At 53.4% G+C, this 21208-nt stretch overlaps 1 protein-coding gene across 5 annotated transcripts in view; it reads left to right on the top strand.

Moving 5' to 3' along the window:
* LOC137439948 (DNA excision repair protein ERCC-6-like) overlaps nucleotides 1-21208 on the top strand; it is a 173315-nt gene that overhangs the window by 8493 nt on the left and 143614 nt on the right. The window lies entirely within an intron of this gene.

Here is a 21208-nt window from a genome sequence, read left to right as displayed (position 1 = left end):
CTATAATTGTCTACGTGTGGTGCGGGGGACCTGGGCACGACATTTAATGGGGGGATGAAGGGGAAGATCGGCTCTAATGGGTGTTGTTTACAGACAATGGGACTAGGGAATGGGGTAAGGGAGAGTTGGGGAGTATCGGAGAAAATAGGGGAATATTTACAAGCGGATATGGAGGCCAAATTCCATATTCGCAACATTGCACCCTTCTCTACCCTCGGGGCGTCCCGACCCGATAAATTTTTACCTACTTTAGTGTGGCACGCAATGTAGTTCCCTCTACTATTAACTCTACCCTGAGTGCGACAGTTTTACAGATATTCACAAATGAGTAAATATGTCCCCCTGCGACGTTGCACCCTTCTCCTCACAGAACCACACCCACAGGATAACCGAATCCGGAAAGAATTCTCAAACTAAACATACAGCCGGTAGGGAGCATTATTTACAAGACTACGCTGCTATTTACACTACGATCCAGGACCTGTTTTTGGAGGAACACATGCAGATGTTATGCATAGAGAGAGCGCGCTTGCCAACATCGATACACCAACCCACGAGTGCTCTGTGGCCGACGGCCTTTAATAACGTGCAGAGCACCCTTCCCGAGCATCAAAAGCACCACCCCACCACCAATCGGTGCAGTCACCATTGTTCAATGATTAAAAATAAATGCGACAACCCCTAACCCTGCAGGTGTCTCTTGCTCTTCTTGTGGTGCACTTGGTGTTAATTAACAGTGGTTCACCTTTATGGCATAGGTGCCACGTTGACCCATAGGTCCTTCCACGGGTGGTGCTTGGCCGCAAAAGAGCTGCGGTCCATTGTGGGTGGCCACAACATTGCGGTCCATATGGTGTATCGATCCAGGCAGCGAACAGCGAAAGTGCAGGCCCACAACTGCGCAGCCAGCACCTCTCTCTCTCCTCTCTCTCTACCCCAAAGCCAGATCCTCGGAGGTGGGAGACAAAAGAAGAAACAAGTGAGTAAGGTGGTAAGGGCGCAAAAGTGCACGCAATGTAAGGTGATGCACACTGGGGGCACATGGGAACCAGGTGAGACAGGTACGTCCCTATCGTACGCCCCCCCCACCAGGTAACCTACATGGCCCCTCCCTTACCCCTTACTGCATCCACAAAACACAACCCTACTCATAAACATCTACTTTACAAATCAACAAACATCCCTACTGTCTTCCCCGTTCCTCCCATATACCAAATTCGTCTTCTCTCCCTCCTAACCAATCAAATTTGCCATTTTCAACTCTCATCAAAATTTGCCATTTTCAACTCAACATCAAAATTTGCCATTACCAATTCATCATCAGTCCCTCCTAGGGAGGGAGAGATGGAATCACCCCTATGTCTCATCCACGTCGTGATGCGTCTCACAAATCCTCACAGCAATCTCATTTCTGCAACACAAACAAAGAAAACACAGGTGTGGAGTCATCATCATCACCACAGGCAAGTGGCTGCGCATGGTGCGACAGGTTCATCAATCCTAACTATCTCCTAAATGACTTTAACAACTTTACACTACCCGGGGTCTTCCTCCGGCCAAACCATTGGCCCTCTTACACTATGGGTTCTAAAAACCAATTCCCATTGGCCAAACTGTGGTGCTCTTCAATTTGGGGTCTCACTCCCCCGATTCATCTCCCGGTGCCCTCGTACAATTTCTGGGCTGCGACGTGTACCTCTCCCAGTGGGTCTACCCACCTGCACACCTCCACCACTGCAGTTGCCTCCGAGCTTACCTGCTCCTTACCCTAACCTAACTACCAGGGGAAGGCCCTCTGGCTCTCTCCCCACTCCGTGCCCTCTCTGGCACTGGGCTGCCCGATCCACACCCGGGATCCTCAGGCACCCACTCACAACTACCGGCTCCCAGAGCCCACCTGCGGCCTCACCTGGCCGACATCCTCACAGTGGTGGAGTGCCCAACCAACTACACACACTAACAGGCTACACGCCCAGCCATTTCCACAACACTAATGCACCCATTCACAACACCATTCTGCAACCGCACCACAAATGCCAATATCCAACCACAATTTACCTGCACCCTCTACCTAACACTTACACTACCCGCCCCGGGTATCCGTGATGGGGGGTCCACTCTTCCCCCATCCACACCTTCGCACCATGCACACCACTCCGTACCACTTACTCCAACTCTCTCCACACACCTGTACCTGCACACCTGTGCTCTCACACCTGGTGCCACCTGCACCCTTCTCTCCCCAAGCGCATTCGCGCTGATCCACACACTCACTACTCATACACTGCTCCACACACCTGTCCAGTTGCACACGCACAGCATCATCTCAGCTAACTACTCCCTTCTGAAACTTGCGCTTCCCAGTCGTCCCTTTAAACTATTGCGCTCCCACGTCATTATCATCCATACTAATCTACCTGCGTCCCCACTACAGGTATCAGTCACTAACTAATCTTAACGTTACCTAATGTCAATCTTCGCTAGATCCCTACACACCATATCCTAACCCACCCGGGCTAGTTTTCACTGCCATACACCCCATAAGCTATTGCTCCTTTGCCCCCAATATGGGAAGGATGGTGGATTTGCCATCCCACCACATCGGGGGTCTCTCACTACCAATTTCGCACATCAAATTGCAACAAATTAAAAATTTGCCAATCACTGCCCATCATCTGCCAATCACTACTGCCAATCCCTTGCCAATCATCAAATTTTGTTTTTCTCTGATTTTGGGTCCAAAACACTAACCTCATCACCCAGTCTACTCACTAATACCTCTCGGTGCGCCAATTCCTGTCCAAAGCCAGGCTTCGTAAAGCCAAGCCATGAATGCTGGTTGTTCTGTGCCAGCGGCTGGGTGCGTCCCGCATTCGGTGCAGGGAAGGAGGTTTACCCGGGCCGAGATCCCACGCACCATCTCGGCACGGAGCCATCCAATGCCCCGATCTCGACCTGCCGGCGCGTCTCAACAAAACGTGGTCGCCATGACGACCCTTCCTATCCAGCCGCCCGCTCCGCCTAGTGGAGCACGGACGCGGCCGTTCAAAGCGAGGCCCGGCACGCACCGAGGGCCCGAGTCGGCTATAAGTCGTTCTAACCTTTAACCCAGTTATCGTCGACGCTTCACCTGGATTCCTACAAGCATACGCTACCCCTTTCTTGCTCATACATGCAGCTGTTCCCATTCTCCTCGTACCTTTCCTGACACACTTCGGTACACCCATTCCACTCACAGCCTTGGTCACACACCTGACCACCGAACACTTTGGCACACATTCGTTGCTCGCACACCTCACCAATACACCGCTTCGCGCCCCCTCCTCGGTCACCTCCTCTGTGACAATCACAGGTGTGCCCTCATTCGCACACCCAACCACGTGCCTCACCACCAACTCCAGCGTGCATTCCCACTCACGCTCTACCATTCCAGGTGTGCATCCTTCCATCCCAGGTGTACATCCTCGCTCACCTGTCACAACTAACTCACGCTCCATGTCACTCTCACTACTTTCACCTCCATTCCTGACAGCGCACTCACCCTTACTCTTGACAGCACACTCTTTCCTCATGCATCTTGACAGCACACTCTTTCCTCATGCACCTGTCCGTCACACACCTTTCTCGCGCACACTCTCCCGTTACACCCTCTGTAACACTCACCACAGGTGGACACTCTTCCTTACTTCTGACAGCGCACTCTTTCCTCATGCACCTGTCCGTCACACACCTTTCTCGCGCACACTCCTGCGCACACTCTCCCGTCACACCCTCTGTAACACTCACCACACCACGCTTCCATGTGCTCCCTCGCACACGCGCTACGACCGACTCATTCTCGCCAACACCCTCACTCCTGGGCACACACTTTTTCCTCACACACCCCAGAGTCGGACTTTCTCGCACACCTCCTCTTTCGCACACCAGACCTGTCACACACCTCACCAACGGCCTTTCACGAACACCCGGGTCTATCTCGACCCCCAAGCTTCTTAAATCCCCTGGCGCATCATACGCACGACCATATTGGTCACCACTTACACCGGGTCCTCTTCTCTTCGCTTCTCCTCCATCACCTGCGAATCCCTCATCCGGTTAATGAGCACATCACGATCCAAACACAGACTTTGGACCAATTCTTTTATCTCCTCTTTTATCTCTTTGTTATCCCCTCTCCGTCGCTTCTTAATTTCGCTCACCCCTTCTTCCACTTCTTCTAATTTGTGCCTCACCTCTTTTATTCCCCGGTACGTCTCCTCAAGCTCATCCTCTAAGGCTACCTTGACCGTTTCCATGTGCGTCCTCACCTGCCGGTCCTTCGTCTCCATAACCTCTATCACTTCGTCCAACCTCGTTGTCAGTCCCTCACGTACCATCTGACATTCCCTCTTCGTCGCTACCAAGTCATCTTTTAGTTCTTTCTGTGTCGCCTTTAAACCTCCTAATACCGCAGTGTTCCTTTGAACCTGCTCCACTAACTCCGTCTGTCCCACCGTCAGCTGCTCCACCTCCTGCGTCAGGTCCTCTATGCCCCCTTGTAACTTTACAGTCGCCTTTCTCACCTCCTTTTCCATGTGCTCCTTACAGTGCCTCACCTCCTCGCGCACTCCTCCGACCTCCTCACTCACTCCTCTTCTGATCTCCTCTCCATCACTTGCATCTCCTGCCCAGATGCCACCCTCATCTGCTCCATTTCCTCCCTGTGAGCATCCAGTTTGGTTTCTACCCCCATTCTGACCCCCTCTATCTGCTGCTCCATTTGTTTAACTTCCCTTTCCGCTTGGTCCCTCATGTCCCTCAATTTGCCTTCCATACTGTTTTCTAACCCCTCTAACCCATTTTTCACTCCCTCTATCTGATTCTCTTGAGCGGCCATTCTGTTTTCTACCCCGTTAACCCCTCCTGTATTTCCCCTAATCTATCGTCTAATTTCCCAAATTTCATGTCTAATCCCTTAAAATTATTGTCTAATCCCTTAAAATTATTGTCTAATCCCTTAAAATTATTGTCTAATCCCTCACTGGTACCCCTCGCTTCGTCCCTCATTACCCCCATTTGGCCCTCTAATCGCCCACTATTAACCCTCATTTGCTCACTCTGAGCATCCATCCGGTTCCCCATTACCCCAATTGCTCACTCTGAGCATCCATCCGGCCCTCCAATCGCTCACTATTCTGGGCCATAAGGGCCTTCATTTGTATAAAAAAAAGTTCCAATCTTCCCAGCGGCGCTACTTCGGTCGCGGGCACGGTGACCAGCGAGGCGCCTTTTTGCGCGCCCGAAGCATCGTGCGCGAGAGCGCCATTTTGTGCACCTGCTACCCCAGCTGTTTCGCTCTCCTCATGTCCCTCAATTTGGTCCTGGACCGACCCTGCCTCACTCTCCCCTACCGGACCCCAGCCGTGTTGATCCGCCATAGCGCGACTTGCAAATTCGAGTTTCGTAAAACAAATCCAATTTTTTTTTTTTTTCCGTTATAATTTCGTCGAGCGCAGTACGCGCTCCGAATCGATTTTCCCTCCCAAAATTTGGGCCTAATAAATTTAGTCCGGTTCGAATTCCACTCCTCGACACCAATTGTTACAGATACGACTTTGATGGTATGGTGGGCCGAGCGGGATGGCCGCCGTATCCGTACAAGTTACCCGATTGTGCCCGAATGTTGACTAATCGCGCTACGCTGGCTCAATAGGAAAGAGAAGACACCCGGCTGGGTTATAATGACACAATACGACACCAGGGGTTCAGTTCTCAAGTATATTCGTACGGAAAAAGGTTAGATTACAAGGACAAGAGGGAAACATAGGAAGGTGGGCACTTAAACACACTCTTATATTAACCCTAGACAGACCACAGATAAACGGGACAAGGCTCACTCACACGGGGTTTGATGGCCAGGAAAGCGGCAGTCGATGGCTCAGGTGCACCTGGCTCAGGGACAGAATCGCGTACGTTGGTGTCCAGCAGATGCGGGGAGGTCGCTCAGCGCTCGTGGGTCGCGACTTTGGTGGAGATGCCGGGGAGGTCGCTCAGCGCTCGGGAGGGTGGCGTCTTGTCCTTCCAAGCTCGGGGCGCATCTGACGTCACGTCCGGCGCGGGGCCGCGTATATCCGGCGGGGAGTGACACGCCCTCGGCTCGTTAGCGCCGCCCCAGATGGCATCGGCCCATGGCTTCTCATTGGGTGCGGGGGTTACCGGCTCCGCCCTTGACGAGGGGCCGACAGGGAGCCCCTTCGTGGTAACCCCGTGGAGCGCGTGGTCAATGGCGGCTAACTGAGCCGGAAGGAGGACGCCCACTCCCCATGCCGTCACCGCGCCGCCCCCCTCTTTTGTTGTTGTTGTTGTAGTTGGCGCTTCTTCATGGGGAAGAGATGCGGAGAGGTATGGGGAGGTCCTAAACTTCCTAACAGGTGCCATATAATCACATTCTGGTGCAACGAAGAGTCATAATTAATGGAAACAAGTCCTTAACTGACATAGATTAAGAATAACTAGCAAGATGTCCTATAATTGTCTACGTGTGGTGCGGGGGACCTGGGCACGACATTTAATGGGGGGATGAAGGGGAAGATCGGCTCTAATGGGTGTTGTTTACAGACAATGGGACTAGGAATGGGGTAAGGGAGAGTTGGGGAGTATCGGAGAAAATAGGGGAATATTTACAAGCGGATATGGAGGCCAAATTCCATATTCGCAACAATATATACGTATATATATATATATATATATACATATATATATATATATATAATATATATATATATATATATATATATATATATATATATATATATACACATGTTCAAAACACACCGGGTCCTCAGTCGAGGTCCTCAGCATCATCCCGTTTCGGCCCTTCAACCTCGATACGGTCAGCTAAGGTGGGCCAGCAGGGGCACATACACATCCACATGCAGCAACTACACCTGGATGCGTACATACCCCCACCTCCAGCCAGTGCGAACGCAGACTACAACAACAACACCTCTTTTATGGCCGAGGCCTTTTTTATTATTAAAAAAAGGTAAAAAAACACGCTCAAAAATCAATCCATCAATAAACCCATCACCATCACCACCACACAAGAACCCAGGAAAATCAAAAACCAAGAAATCAAAAGCCAAGAAACAAGATATCAAACAATAAATCGGAAATCAAAGAGAGAAAGCAAACCAAAGATCAAGAAACGAAAGAAAACAAGGTTCAAAGACCAAAATGAAAATCAAATCAAACTCAATAAACCATAAATCATAAAAACCAAAGTCCATCATCCCTAGCCCAAACCCCCAAAAACCCCTCTCCCACCCCAGGCAGCAGACACCTAACTCTAACTAACCAAAGGGGAGGGAGAAAGGAAAGAAGACCCTATCCCCCCTCCCACCCCCCCGAAAACAACCAAAGAAGGGACACCTTAAAACAATAAGGGTCAAGGGGCCTTTTTTCCTTTGCATACCGAAATCGACAACCGGCTGCTAACCGCAGCCGGGAACATGCAGCCACAAACACGTTGAGGGCTCGACCCACCGCTGGAAATAATAATGAAAGAAAATAAAAATCAAACCAAGGCAAAATCAAGATCAAACAAAAGGAAACCCAACTGCCCCCACCCTCCCCAGGCCGCGCCCGGGAGGGCCCACCCGGAAGATGCCCCACAAGGAAGGCCCCGGCTCCCTGAGCTGCCCACGAGGCGTGAGTGTCCCAATGAGAATCACCGCCCGACAGGGCCCGCAAGCACACCTGCCGGAGCACCCCCAACCTTTCCAAGCCCGGGTGGCAAGCTCGGTCAGGGACTACGGCTGCACATGACTGTCGCCCGCACATTTGGAAGTAACCTCCCACGGGACCCCCCCCCCCTTCACCACGGAAAAGCCCGGCCGTATTCTCCGCTCCAGGGAGGGCTTTACGACACACTGACGCATCGTTGCGGCCAGCACCCCGCCCCGTCGCCCACAGGCTGTCGCCAAGCCTGTACCTTTGGAGGCAGGATTGGGCCATGCCCCATATCTGCCCAGGATCCAACCACACCCTGGTATGGAAACCTCTGGTTCTCGCTCGCCACAAGACGGTCTTGATTATACAGACCGTTCTCCAGGCCTGCCGCCACTTGCGGACAGGCACTGGTTGTGGTAGGAGCCCGCTAAACGCAAAGACGTCCCGGCTGACCATCACCAGCCAAGGCACATAGCATTCGAGGAGGCCAGCCGCAAGCGACCAGACCCCCTCGGCGACAGGGCAGTCCCAAAGGACATGCCTGATGGTTTCGTCCCCTGTGCATCCGGGTCGGGGACACTGGACCGACACGTTCAGGTCCCTCTGGAACTGAAACACCCGGACCGGAAGACACTCATGGGCGGCTTGCCACGCGACGTCCTTCTGGTCGTTGGCGAGACAGCGAGCCGAAACGTTCTCCCAAACCTTTCTCGCCGTACGTTCTGCGAGAGGCCTTCCGCGAAGGATACGCACCTCACGCAGCACCTCCCTTGGGCGCAAGTGATCCAGGACCCGCGACAACTGCCAACCGATGGGCCGACAGGTCAACAGGCCCTGCTCCCGGGCGAACCCCTCAAACATCCGGAAATGCCCCGGACACGACCCGGAAAAAGGCCGAGACAGCGGGAGGGACCGCCCTTCCAACCGCGCGACGGACGGCCCCAGAAAGAAGAACAGAAAGTCCCGCGCCAGCCGGCGACCCGGGTCCTCAGACACGAATAACTCCATGAGAGTACACGCAAACGCAGACATACATACAAACACCGGGCAGGGGACACCCTTCCCACCCAAGGACGGGCTCATCTTCACAACCCTCCTACTCCTGCGCTCTGCTCGGGTACCCCAGAAGAAAGTGAAAATTATTCTTTCTAGAGCCCGTCCCACCGCAGGAGGAGGTGGGGAGATTTTCGCCAAATACAACAACTTACCGATCAAAACATTCTTGATAACTAAATTTCGCCCCTCCATGGTTAGGCGACGAGACCGCCAAGAAGCGACCTCCAATTCCAATCCCCCAATGACCGTTCGCCAGTTCTCAGCGGCCACGCCGCCTGGGTCAAAGCAGACCCCGAGGATCTTTAATCGATCTCTCCGCTCCGTGTACGGGCAAGGGGGGCCGGAGCCCGTCCTGTGCCGACCAAAGTGCATGACCTCACTCTTCTGAGGATTGATTTTAGAAGAGGAGGCCAACCCAAAACGCTCGCAGAGACCCACTAGTCTGCACATGGCGACTGCATCGGTGACAAACACCGACACGTCGTCCATGTACAGACTCACCTTTAGGCGCTCCCCATGGGTTCCGGGAATCCACAACCCAGGGAAGGATGGGTCCGCTCGCAGTGCACAAGCAAACGGTTCAATACAAAGGACAAAAAGGACTGGTGACATTGGGCAGCCCTGCCTGACCCCAGAAGCGACTGGGAAGGCTCCCGAAAGGTGTCTGTTGACCAAAACGCGGGCTTCAACGTCCCTATACATCAGGTCTACCCAATGCATCAAATTTGGCCCAAAGCCAAAACGGTCCAAAACGGCCATCATGTATTCATGTGACACTCTGTCGAAAGCCTTCTCCTGGTCCAAACTGACTATGCTCAGTGGGAGGCCTCTCTCCTCCGCTAGCTGGATCGCCTCTCGAACCAGGCCCAGGCTGTCGGACACTCTGCGTCCCGGAACAGCACAAGTCTGGTCCGGGTGCACGAGGTCCACCATGACACCGTGCACCCTCTTAGACAGCACCTTTGTTAGTATCTTGTAGTCGACATTCAACAAAGTGATCGGGCGCCAGTTGGACAGATCCTCCCGATCACCCTTCTTGTGCACGAGGTTTACGACGCCCGGCGCATCGAATCTGGAAGCCTCGCAGAGGTGGCTAGCTCCCTCACTACCTGCAGATAATCCTCGCCAAGGACGTGCCAAAGGCGGCGATAAAACTCCACAGGCAGGCCGTCGTCACCCGGGGTTTTATTCGTGGCCAAATCCCTAACAGCGGAGGTCAATTTCTCCAGGCTCACCGGCTCCTCCAATCGCTCCCGCTGTTCGGGGCTCAGATGATTCCTCAGATGGCCGAGAACGTCGGCCATCTGGATTTGGTCAACCGGTCGTTTTTCAAAAAGCCTGGAGTAATAGTCCTCCACTGCTTCAGTAATTTGGTCCGGATCCGAAACACGGCCTCCCCCCACATTAACCTGGGCCAAGTCGCCCCTCTGCCTGGCACATCGTTGGAAGAAAAATCTGGTACACCTTTCGTTCCCCTCCAATGCCTGCACCTTGCTCCGGAAGATGACGGCCCTCGCCCTGGCTTCGAGGAGGCAAAAAAGCTTCCCCTTCACCCGGCGGATTTTCCCCGACACGTCCCTCCCTTCGCAAAGTTTCTTATGCAGGCGCTGGAGGTATGCCTGCATGCGCTTCAAACGCTCTCGTTTCCCCGCGGCCCTCATTCGCCCGGCCGTACGGAAAAACCCTATGGTCCTACGTTTCACCTCCTCCCACCAGGCTGCCGAGGTAGGGAAGAGGCACCTAACCGTTTCCCACTCCCTATACTTCCGAACGTAGGCACGCACTAAACTGTCATCCTGCAAAAGGCGACAGTTAAGCTTCCAGAGTCCAGAGCGCCGGGGACGCACCCCATTTAATTCAATACCCAGAGACAAACGACAGTGATCTGAAAATGCCACCGCGTGAAGTACCAGGTCCGGGTCGCCAAAATTTGGTGTCAAAAGGATGTAATCAAGCCTAGCCCGACTGGTACCAGCCGCATCGGTCCAGGTGACCTCATTCCTTTCCGCACCCGTGTCCCTCAACCTAAGATTCTGAACAAGCCCTTTAAGGGCCCGTGCCGATGGCCCCAGGGGCAACCTGTCCAATCTTATATTAAAATCTCCCCCGACGATCACGGGGCCAGAGGTGGAGAGGAGGGGCCCCAACTGGCGCAGGAGCTCCACTCTTCCTTCCCCCGTCGTTGGAGCGTACATGTTGACCAGGGTCAGTGGGGTCGAGGACACCACCACCCTGAGCACGGCCAATCGCCCCGGGATAATTCCTTCTAAACTAAGGACCTCGACATTCGGGCTCTTAATAAGGAACCCTAATCCTGCCGCCCTGTTAGTGTAGCTGCCGGACCAATACGACTCTCCGTACCGCCAATTTGCACGGAGGTATCCATACTCACCGTGCGGAATATGGCATTCCTGCAACAGGCAGACATCCCATTCAAAATTGCGCAGTTCTTCAAAAATAGCGATCCTCCGGACCGTGGTACGGACTCCCCGTACATTTAAACTCGTTAGTTTAAAGCTCATAGGTGTTAGTGTATTAATCACCAACACTAGTGCGAACCACAAAAGGGGAGTCATAGGACTTATGAAGCTCCTCCCTCCTTGCCAAGACACGACGAGCTACCATTCTTCCTCCCCCTGCGGTTCTTCCCGCAGCCGGGAGCCACGAGGGTGCCCGGGAGCCAGTCCCCATCTATGCAGACATTCTCCCCGGGTAGCAGGGAGAGGTCCTCCTCCTCGGGGGTCAAATAAATTACCCCCCCTCGCCCGCCACCCGGGGAAGAAAGCCACCAGTCCTCCGCGAGCAAACCCTCCTTGAGGCCCATGGCCGCAGCTGCCCCCGGAGGAGGGATGAGGTCAACGGGTGGGGAACGACTCACGGGGGAACGGGAACGTGAGCGTTCAGGGGAAGACGGCATTTGGGCCCTCCCCCGGAGACCTGCTGCGGCCAACCCCGACTGCACCCCACCCCTACCACGAGCAGGCGATCCCCCAGGCCTGGATGGGTCGCTTGATGCACGGGGGGCTCTGCGCCCCACAGGGGTTTTCTTCTTTGATGTTCTTGTGTTCTTTCCCTGTGGGGCTTTGCCCAGAGGAGCTTTTCCTTTGTCCTGGCCCCTCCTCCGACGCTTTTTCTCCATCCATTGTCCGGGATCGCTTTGTTCATAGCCGGAGGAGGAGCCATCACTTCCAGCCTCCGGCAGCGGACACACACACAAACACATTGGTCCCCCCCTCCCCGCCCCCGGATGCAATACCCTCCCCTGTCCCTTGGGCAAGCCCCTCCCCCACCCCTTGGGCAACCCCCTTCCCCACCCCTTGGGCAACCCCCTCCCCCACCCCTGGGGCAACCCCCTCCCCCGCCCCTTGGGCAACCCCCTCCCCCGCCCCTTGGGCAACCCCCTCCCCAGCCCCTTGGGCAACCCCCTCCCCCGCCCCTTGGGCAACCCCCTCCCCAGCCCCTTGGGCAACCCCCTCCCCCACCCCTTGGGCAATACCCTCCCCCACCCCTTGGGCAACCCCTTCCCCTGTCCCTTGGGCAACCCCCTCCCCAGCCCCTTGGGCAACCCCCTCCCCCACCCCTTGGGCAACCCCCTCCCCCACCCTTGGGCAACCCCCTCCCCCACCCCTTGGGCAACCCCCTCCCCCACTCCTTGGGCAACACCGCCCCTGGTCCCTGGAGGCACACCGTCCCCTTTCCCTGTCCCTGGGGGCACACCATCCCCTGTCCCTTGAGCAACACCCTCACTCCCCGCCCGCAGCAGCACGCATCTTGCTCGCGTAACTCTGCGGGCAGGAGCGGAAAGTGTGCCCCGGCGCACCACAGAGGTTGCACCGCACCGCTTGGGTGCAGCGCTCCCTCAAATGTCCCAACTCGCCACACTGGGTGCAGATGTTCACTGTACACCCAGTAATCAAGTGGCCAAGTTGACCGCATCGGCGGCATAATTTCGGCTGTCCCGCGTAAAAGACTTGGCCTCGGTCCATCCCAACCATAATTCCATTAGGGATATGGGTGGCCGTGCCGTCCTGCCTCGTCCGCAGCTTTACCCGGAACTGCCGAGTCCCGGTCCAAATACCGAGGCTGTCCGGACGAGCCGTACTGGGCCTCGGATGTCCGCGTATCGACTGAGCCAAACCTTGACATCATAGTCACTCACGCCTTCATTGTACAGGTGGACGGTCACGACTCTCTCCTGTGTTTCTGAGAGAGCCTCGACCGCCCAGTCTGCCAGTTTCCCAGCAGACCGAGCGGTAGCCCACCGGCGCCAGAACTCGGCAAGTCCCTGCCCTGTTTGAAAGGACACGTCGAAGCCACGGGCGAGGGAGATCAGGCAGAAAAAGTCAACAGCCTTGAACCCCAGCACACCCAACAATACATCTTTACCGAATTTATCTCTAGCCGGAACATTACACTCATTAATCCACCGAAACCGGACACAATTATGGCGCCTGCTCGCCATGCCGGGGTTCTAGGAGGGGCGGAGAACAACACTCGGGGTGGGGGGGGGGGGGGGGGGGGGGAAGGGAGGGAGGGACGGGAGACGAAGGGGAGCACAAGACTCCCCCCTGTCTGGTGGGCAACGCCCCCAAACGAACATGGTGGAACACTCAAACACCCACCTTTATACCCTTCACTCACCAACAAAACACACCAGATCATTCATACACACACATACACACCCATATACACACATACATACACACACAACACCAACCAACCACCTACCCTTACAACATACACCACTCAACATACAAAAACACACACTCATGCAAAAATTAGTTCATGCAAAAACACACACCCTCACCCACTCGCTCATATACACAAAATAAGAAATAATAATCGCAACAAAAAAACAAACAAACAACAACAAAAAAAACACACACAACCAACCAACACCGCTCGACGTGCCTCCATAAACTTCCTCCATATCCAAAATGAGCCTACCAATGAGCCTACCTTCCTCCATAAACCACCTACCCTTACAACTTACACCACTCAACATACAAAAACGCACACTCATGCAAAAATTCATTCATGCAAAAACACACCCTCACTCACTCACATACACAAAATAAGAAATAATAATAGTAACAAAAAAAAAATTAACAAATATAAAAAATAAACCACACACAACCAACTTACACCGTTCGACGTGCCTCCATAAACTTTCCTCCATATCCAAAATGAGCCTTTCAAGGCAACCTGGGCCACCTTGTCACACATCCTCCTTCTTTTCTGTCTCACACACTCTGCTACTGAACATATATATATGTATATATATATATATTGTTACGGTTTTTAGAACCTTCACTAGTAAATTTTAGTAAATGTTTCCCTTATAAATGTTCCCCTGTAAATATCCCCATCAATTGGTTTGTTAAAGATCGCACCCTAGTTAGTCCATGTACAACACGTAGCGAACCATCGGACCTCTCCGTAGTTATTTCATTATTATGTGTTTCAGTTAAGGATCTGTTCCCAGTAGTTGAATCTGCGTTGCATTAATCAAATAAGATAGGCCCCTTTCAATTTCCCCAATCGCCTCACCCACGTCTCCGCAAAGTAACGGTCGAGCAGCGTTCACTGCCCCTTGTCTTGGTTCGTTTGATTGCCCCAAGCCGCCATTAGCCATGCGGTCAAGCCGAGGAAGAAGGGGGCGGAGCCGCCAGATCACAGGCGTGGCACGCCGATGCACCACCCAAGGCGGGGCCAGCGAGCCCCCACCAGCCAACCAGGGCTGACGAAAGACCAACGCGGGCATGGGTCCATGAAGCGCGCATTGATTGCAACACGCGTAATATAAGGACGAGCGCGAAGCCTTTCAAAAGGGAGAAGGCAGAGAGAGACGCGTGAGAAGGTACGAGTCAGGTGAGAAGGTACCAGTTGAGTGAGAGGGTTCCAGAGTTGCAAGAGAGAGACGCGTGAGAAGGTACCGACGAGAGGGGAAGGACCTGGAGTGCGCGACGAACTGGCATCTTGTTCAAGGGAGAGAGCGTTGACACGAGCCATTTGTTATAGACGGAGCATCCCAGTCCCATCGCTATATGCAACGTCAGCTCGCGGTGAACGATACACGCTCGCTGCCTGCCAGGGTTTTCCCGCCACGACGCGAGTCGACTCCTGGAGCCGGACCTCGACGCCTACCGTCTGCCTGGGCCTTCACATCCCTTCTTCCAGTCATTCCTGCCTGCTATTCCCCTTTCGTGTAAGTCTGTTTGTCTGTCCTGTTTGTTGTCCTGGGGAATAATATAAGACTGCTTAAGGCTGCCTTGTGTCTTCTTCTTCTTCTGTATATTACTTTCGTTTCTTCTTTGGTTCTTTGGTTTTGTAAATAGTTAATAAATGTCTGGTATTCCTTACTTTGGTTTCTTCTTTCCCCCGTTCGCTTTAGTCCCTTCTTTCGATTGAGTACCTGTGGCACGATTCGGCCAACCGCAATAGTCGGGTTTAGTCCTTTGTTAATGGCTCGAGCTGCGGATTGCTAAACCGCTCGGCAAATACCATCTTGTCCGTGGTTCGAGCGGTACTTGTCTCCCTGTTTTGCGGAGGGATTGGTAAAGGTATTCGGGATAACACCTTGACCAATAACCCTGACCAATTTCACCCCGCAGAAGAGCGTTACAAGTACCAGGACCAGAGACTGCCAGCTTAACAGGCCAAGGGGATTAACCCCCCCTTGCTAAGGGGAGTGCCGTCTCTGAGATCCGTAACAATATATATATATATATATATATATGTTCAGTAGCATTGGCAACAGGACAATACAGGTGGCGACATGATCAGGTGCTGGCGGTGGTGGTGGTGTAGATGGTGCAACAAGAGGTGCTGAGGTCGAGAGAGAGAGAGAGAGAAGAGAGAAGAGTGGAGAAGGAGACTGAAGGGAGAGAGGTGTGGTTTGTCAGAGGGCCAAGTGGAAAGAGGAGGAGGTGGAAAGCAAGAGGGCTGTCAGATGCTTGTGATTGGCAGGTGGTGGCAGACCTAAAGCCACATTTGGTATTCCCAGAGGAGATCTGTGTGACATCTATATATATAAAACTGTGTGTGTGTGTGTGTGTGTGTGTGTGTGTGTGTGTGTGTGTGTGTGTGTGTGTGTGTGTGTGTGTGTGTGTGTGTGATGTTACCGATAGACTCCTAAACGGAGAGGCTCACGTGCTTGATATTTGGCATAGACATGGCCATTGAGCCTGGGAAGAACATGGCCCACCTAAAAAAAATTATTTCATAATATTTTTTTTACCATATTTCTACCTCAGCGCATTTCAGCGAGGAATATTATACACAGAATCTGAGTCGGTGGCAGAGCAGCACGCTGATTCGCTCAGAGCGATCACGTGATGTTCCAACCTTGCCGCCATAATCTCACAGTTACGCGTTCGCACGTAATTCAGAGCGAAAAGCGATTGCGTTTTTTCACATTTCAGCGAGGAACATTGCCATTCACACCACATAGGTTTTTTTTTCTTTCATCTTTAGATCCATATTTTTAGCCATAACGTAGCGAACGTAGCATTAGCATAACGTAGCGTAGCGTAGCGATCCTCGCTCAGGATCTTCATCAGGTTCGCGAGCGAGTTAGCCAAAACGTAAAAGTGAAAATATATCGAATGACCATTGCCATTCACACCACATAGGTTTTTTTTTCTTTCATCTTTAGATCCATATTTTTTGCCATAATGTAGCGCATTATGGCTCGCTCGAGCTCGAGTTAGCCAATCACCTGGGAGCATGAGGCCACGTTGGCCATGCCCACGACACGACGCACGCAGAGTTGCAATCTTGACGAAGACTGACTGTGATAAAGGCAATGGCACCGAAGAAAAGAAATTTGTCGCGTTCAACCTCCCGAGCAAGGAAAATCGCTGATCGGAGATTCCATGAAACCGATGAAGATACTTTTCACCATCGACGAGCCAATCAAGAACGTGTCTCTAGATTCAGACAGCAAGAGACAGAAGATGAGAGAATGGCACGTCTAAACGCCAATCAACAACGTCTGGCGAGGGCCAGACAGCGAGAGACAGAAGATGAGACAAACTGTATTTCAAACTGTATTTCAAACAAACTGTATTTCCCATCTAGACGGCCATGTATTCCTATTAACGTTATGTAAGGTACATAAATTGTGTGGATTACATCATTTGTGGATGTGATCAATTGTCAGTAACCATCTATATCCCTCCCCTCCCCTTCCCTCCTCCCCTCCCCCTCCCCTTCCCTCCTCCCCCTCCCCTTCCCTCCTCCCCCTCCCTCCCCTCCCCCTCCCTTTCCCCCCTACCCCTCCCTTTCCCCCCTACCCCTCCCTTTCCCCCTACCCCTTCCCCCTCCCACTCCCTTCCCCCTGCCCCACCCCTCCCCCTCCCCTTCCCCCTCCCACCTCCCCGTCCTCCTCCCCCTCTCCCTCCTCCCCCCCTCTTCTCCCCTCCGCCTCCCCCCTCTCCTCCCCTCCCCTCCCCCTCTCTTTCCCCCGTTCCCCTCCCCTCCCCCTCCCTCCCCCTCCCCTCCCACTCCCTTTCCCCCCTATCCCTTCCCCTTCCCCCTCCCCCTCTCCCTCCCCTCCCCCTCCTCCTCCCTTCCCCTCCCTTTCCACCTCCCCCTTCCCCTTCTCCCTCCCTGTCCCCCCTCCCCTTCCCCCCTCCCCACCCCCCCTCTTCTCCCCCCCCGTTCCCCTCCCCCTCCCCCCGTTCCCCTCCCCCCCGTTCCCCTCCCCCTCCCCTTCCCCTTCCCCATCCCCTCTCCCTCCCCTCCCCTCCCCCTCCATCCTCCCCTCCCCCCTCCATCCTCCCCTTCCCCCCCTTCCACTCTCCTCCCCTCCCCCTCCCCCTCCCCCTCCTCTTCCCCCCCTCTTCCCCCCCCTCTGCCTCCCCCTCCCCCTCCTCCTCCCCTTCCCCTACCTCCCCCTCCCTCCCTCCCCCTCCCTTTCCCCCCTACCCCTCCCTTTCCCCCCTACCCCTCCCTTTCCCCCTACCCCTTCCCCCTCCCACTCCCTTCCCCCTGCCCCACCCCTCCCACCTCCCCGTCCTCCTCCCCCCTCTCCCTCCTCCCCCCCTCTTCTCCCCTCCGCCTCCCCCCTCTCCTCCCCTCCCCTCCCACTCCCTTTCCCCCCTATCCCTTCCCCTTCCCCCTCCCCCTCTCCCTCCCCTCCCCCTCCTCCTCCCTTCCCCTCCCTTTCCACCTCCCCCTTCCCTTCTCCCTCCCTGTCCCCCCTCCCCTTCCCCCCTCCCCACCCCCCCTCTTCTCCCCCCCCGTTCCCCTCCCCCTCCCCTTCCCCTCCCCCTCCCCTTCCCCTTCCCCATCCCTCTCTCCCTCCCCTCCCCTCCCCCTCCATCCTCCCCTCCCCCCTCCCCCTCCATCCTCCCCTCCCCCCTCCATCCTCCCCTTCCCCCCCTTCCACTCTCCTCCCCTCCCCCTCCCCCTCCCCCTCCTCTTCCCCCCCTCTGCCTCCTCCTCCCCCTCCTCCTCCCCTTCCCCTACCTCCCCCTCCCTCCCCTTTCCCCTCCCCCTCTCCTGCCCCTCCCTCCTCTCCTCCCCCTCCCCTCTCCCCTCTCCCCCCTCCATCCTCCCCTCCCCCCTCTATCCTTCCCCTCCCCCCTCCCCCTCTCCCTCCCCTCCCCCCTCCGCTCCCTTCTCCCTACACCCTACCCCCTCCCCTTTTCCCCTCCCCTTCCCCCCTTACCCTCCCCCTTCCACCCTTCTCCCCCTCCCCCCACCTCCACCTCCCCCTCCCCCACCCTCCTCCCACCTCCCTCCTGCTCCTCCCCCTCCCTCCCCCTCCCCTCCCTCCCCCTCCTCCCCCCTCCCCTCCTCCCCCCTCCCCCTCCCCCTCCTCCCCCTCCCTCCCTCCCCTCCCCTTCCCCTCCCCCCTCTTCTACCCTCCCCCCTCTCCTCCCCTCCCCTTCCCCCTCCCCCTCCACCTCCCCCTCCCCCGCCCGGCAATGCCGAGTACTTCTGCTAGTAATATATACCTATACAAAGTTTGGTCAAAATCCCATCACAGGTTCACAAGTTAGCTTGGTGACTTAATTTTTACCCACCATGACCTCTGACCTTTGAATTTGTGACCCCAAAATATAATCAGTTCATCTTTACATCATTATACATACATGTACCAGGTTGGACTTTGATGCCTTCAGCCGTTCTCAAGTTATAAACATATTACAGACACAGTACATGCTTGTATGAACTTTGGTAAAAATACCATCACTGGTTCACAAGTTATCACAGGGACAGGATTTTTTTTACCGAGCATGACGTCTGACTTCTGACCTCTGACGTTTTACTCCGTGACCCCAAAATCTAATCACTACATCTTTACCTCATTATGCAGACCATTCCGCCATTGTGGTGTTGTTATCTGGTCATCACCGCTAAGGGATGATTTACTGCCACGCATATAACATGAAGATTGAGCATCCCTGGTGGGTTAAGCATCGTTAGTCATGCTTGTCGTTTTAAACATAATTAAGGACAATTGCTGTATGACATAAATACTGGAAGTCATGGTATCGGTTGGTCCGATCACCAGCTAAAGTGGCAGAAGTAGTGGAATTTGAGGTTATTGCTTCCTTTAAAGCCTGTTGTTGACTTAACTGTTGAGGTGGCTGGCTTAATATCTTCGGGTCTTGCATTTGAGCCCCCTGTCATGCTGTTAAATAACAGCAGGTGGGTTGACTCAGCCTGTCATTCTTCCGAGGACAGCGAAATGTATACCAGCTTACTGGTAACAGAGGAAACTGCGTCAGCAGCACAGCTGCGCTCCCAGCAATGATGCGACCAGCAGCCACAGGCTGCATACGAAATGATGATGATGTTTTATGTGTTTGTGTTGTTTTATGTCCAGTCCTAAGCAGTTATCTAAGAATTTTGGTTGTTGCTTCATATTTGTAGTTTATGCAAGTTGTTTGATTAGCTTGACTTGGGAATTGTTAAAACCTGTTAGATTTTTCAGGTATGGGCAAGTCATATCCACTTCCAAGTTGATGTCCGGTTTATAGTAAATTTATTGGTAACATATATGTCACCGATAGAATTTTCATTTAAATCTTGAAATTGTAGTATCAGTTCTTTTTTTATTGCAGACTGTTTGTGGGTATGTATTTTTTAATAAGTAGCAAACTATCTCTTTAATGACAATTTATTGCCTTGAAAGAAAGCATTAGAAAAATCACATTTTTAGTGAGTAACAGGTTAATTGGATAAATTTTGCTTTGATTAAATATTCACCCGGTAATTGATAAATTAAGGAGAAATAGCACGATTTTATTTTCGGTTTGGTGAATATTTTGGCTCCACTTTTTAAAATCCCAGCGGAAACCCTCGGTATCCTTTTGAAAATCGTATCTATCATATTAAAGCGCGAGGGAGGCGACGACGTGGCAATAGCGCGTGTCATCGCCGGTGAGGCGCCGAAGCTGAAATTGGGCTTCGGCCTGGACGAACCAGACTTCGGCCTGAGCCTCCCAAAATTCGGGAAGTTTGATGAAGTTGGCCATGGCAATGGCGTCGCGTGTGGAAGGATCGCTCCGGCAGATCCAACGTCGAGGGGGTCACCAGTAAAGCGCGGCGTTACGCGCGCTGCTTGCGAGCAAGGAGGAAGCGGACAAGCGGTAACTTATAAGCGTCTTTATTTCAGGAGCTCACTGTAACACTAGCCCGCTCTGGGCTGCGCGCCCTGTGTATATCCTCAGGCCACGCCTACCCCTCGGGCGTGGCCCTCGCCCACTTGGTGCACGGAATGATGTCACCACGCCAGTGGGCTTTTGTGTCCGCCACAATATCTAGAATGTTAAATGTTCCATTGAGCTAAAAAAAAACAAACAAAACAACACCGAAAGTCTAACAGCGGCGTAGCCGGGCTTGTGAAATATTATAAACCACAAACGCACATGATTAGATTTTTTAACAGTCGCTAATGCTGCTTATAACATCAAACAAAGAAATTTGGAGGAATCCCGACATCCGTGAGGTAAGTTTTACTTACAGAACTGAGGGAAGATCTACTGTAATCTAGATGATACCCACAAGGGTTGGGTACGCACCGTTTTGTTGGAAGAGACGTAACGCCGATGCTTTTGATATTTGATGGTCATTTCAACAATCGGTTTGTTTGTGTTTCACACTGAATGAAGAATGTAAAGGTAGAGCCTGGCGATTGTGATATATGACAGGTTCGACGATATGTTCGGCATGAATGGCATATAAACCAAAATGGCAGTGTGTGGAGAGTGAGCCGCCGTAATGACATCGTACGTAATCACATCACCCTGTCGTGACCAGATCCTCAGCTCTGATTGGTATACGTTTGAGGGGACAGACCGACATACATACATACATACATACATACATACATACGTACATACACACATACATACGGACAAACTGTTCTAGATGGCTTTGCCCTATGGGGCTATGCTATAAAAATGTTGGGGTAGAGGTAGTGGGG

Source organism: Myxine glutinosa, chromosome 14 (assembly GCF_964187855.1).
Source record: "Myxine glutinosa chromosome 14, kmMyxGlut1.1, whole genome shotgun sequence".
Lineage (NCBI taxonomy): Eukaryota > Metazoa > Chordata > Myxini > Myxiniformes > Myxinidae > Myxine > Myxine glutinosa.
This window is presented reverse-complemented; position numbering and strand designations above follow the sequence as displayed.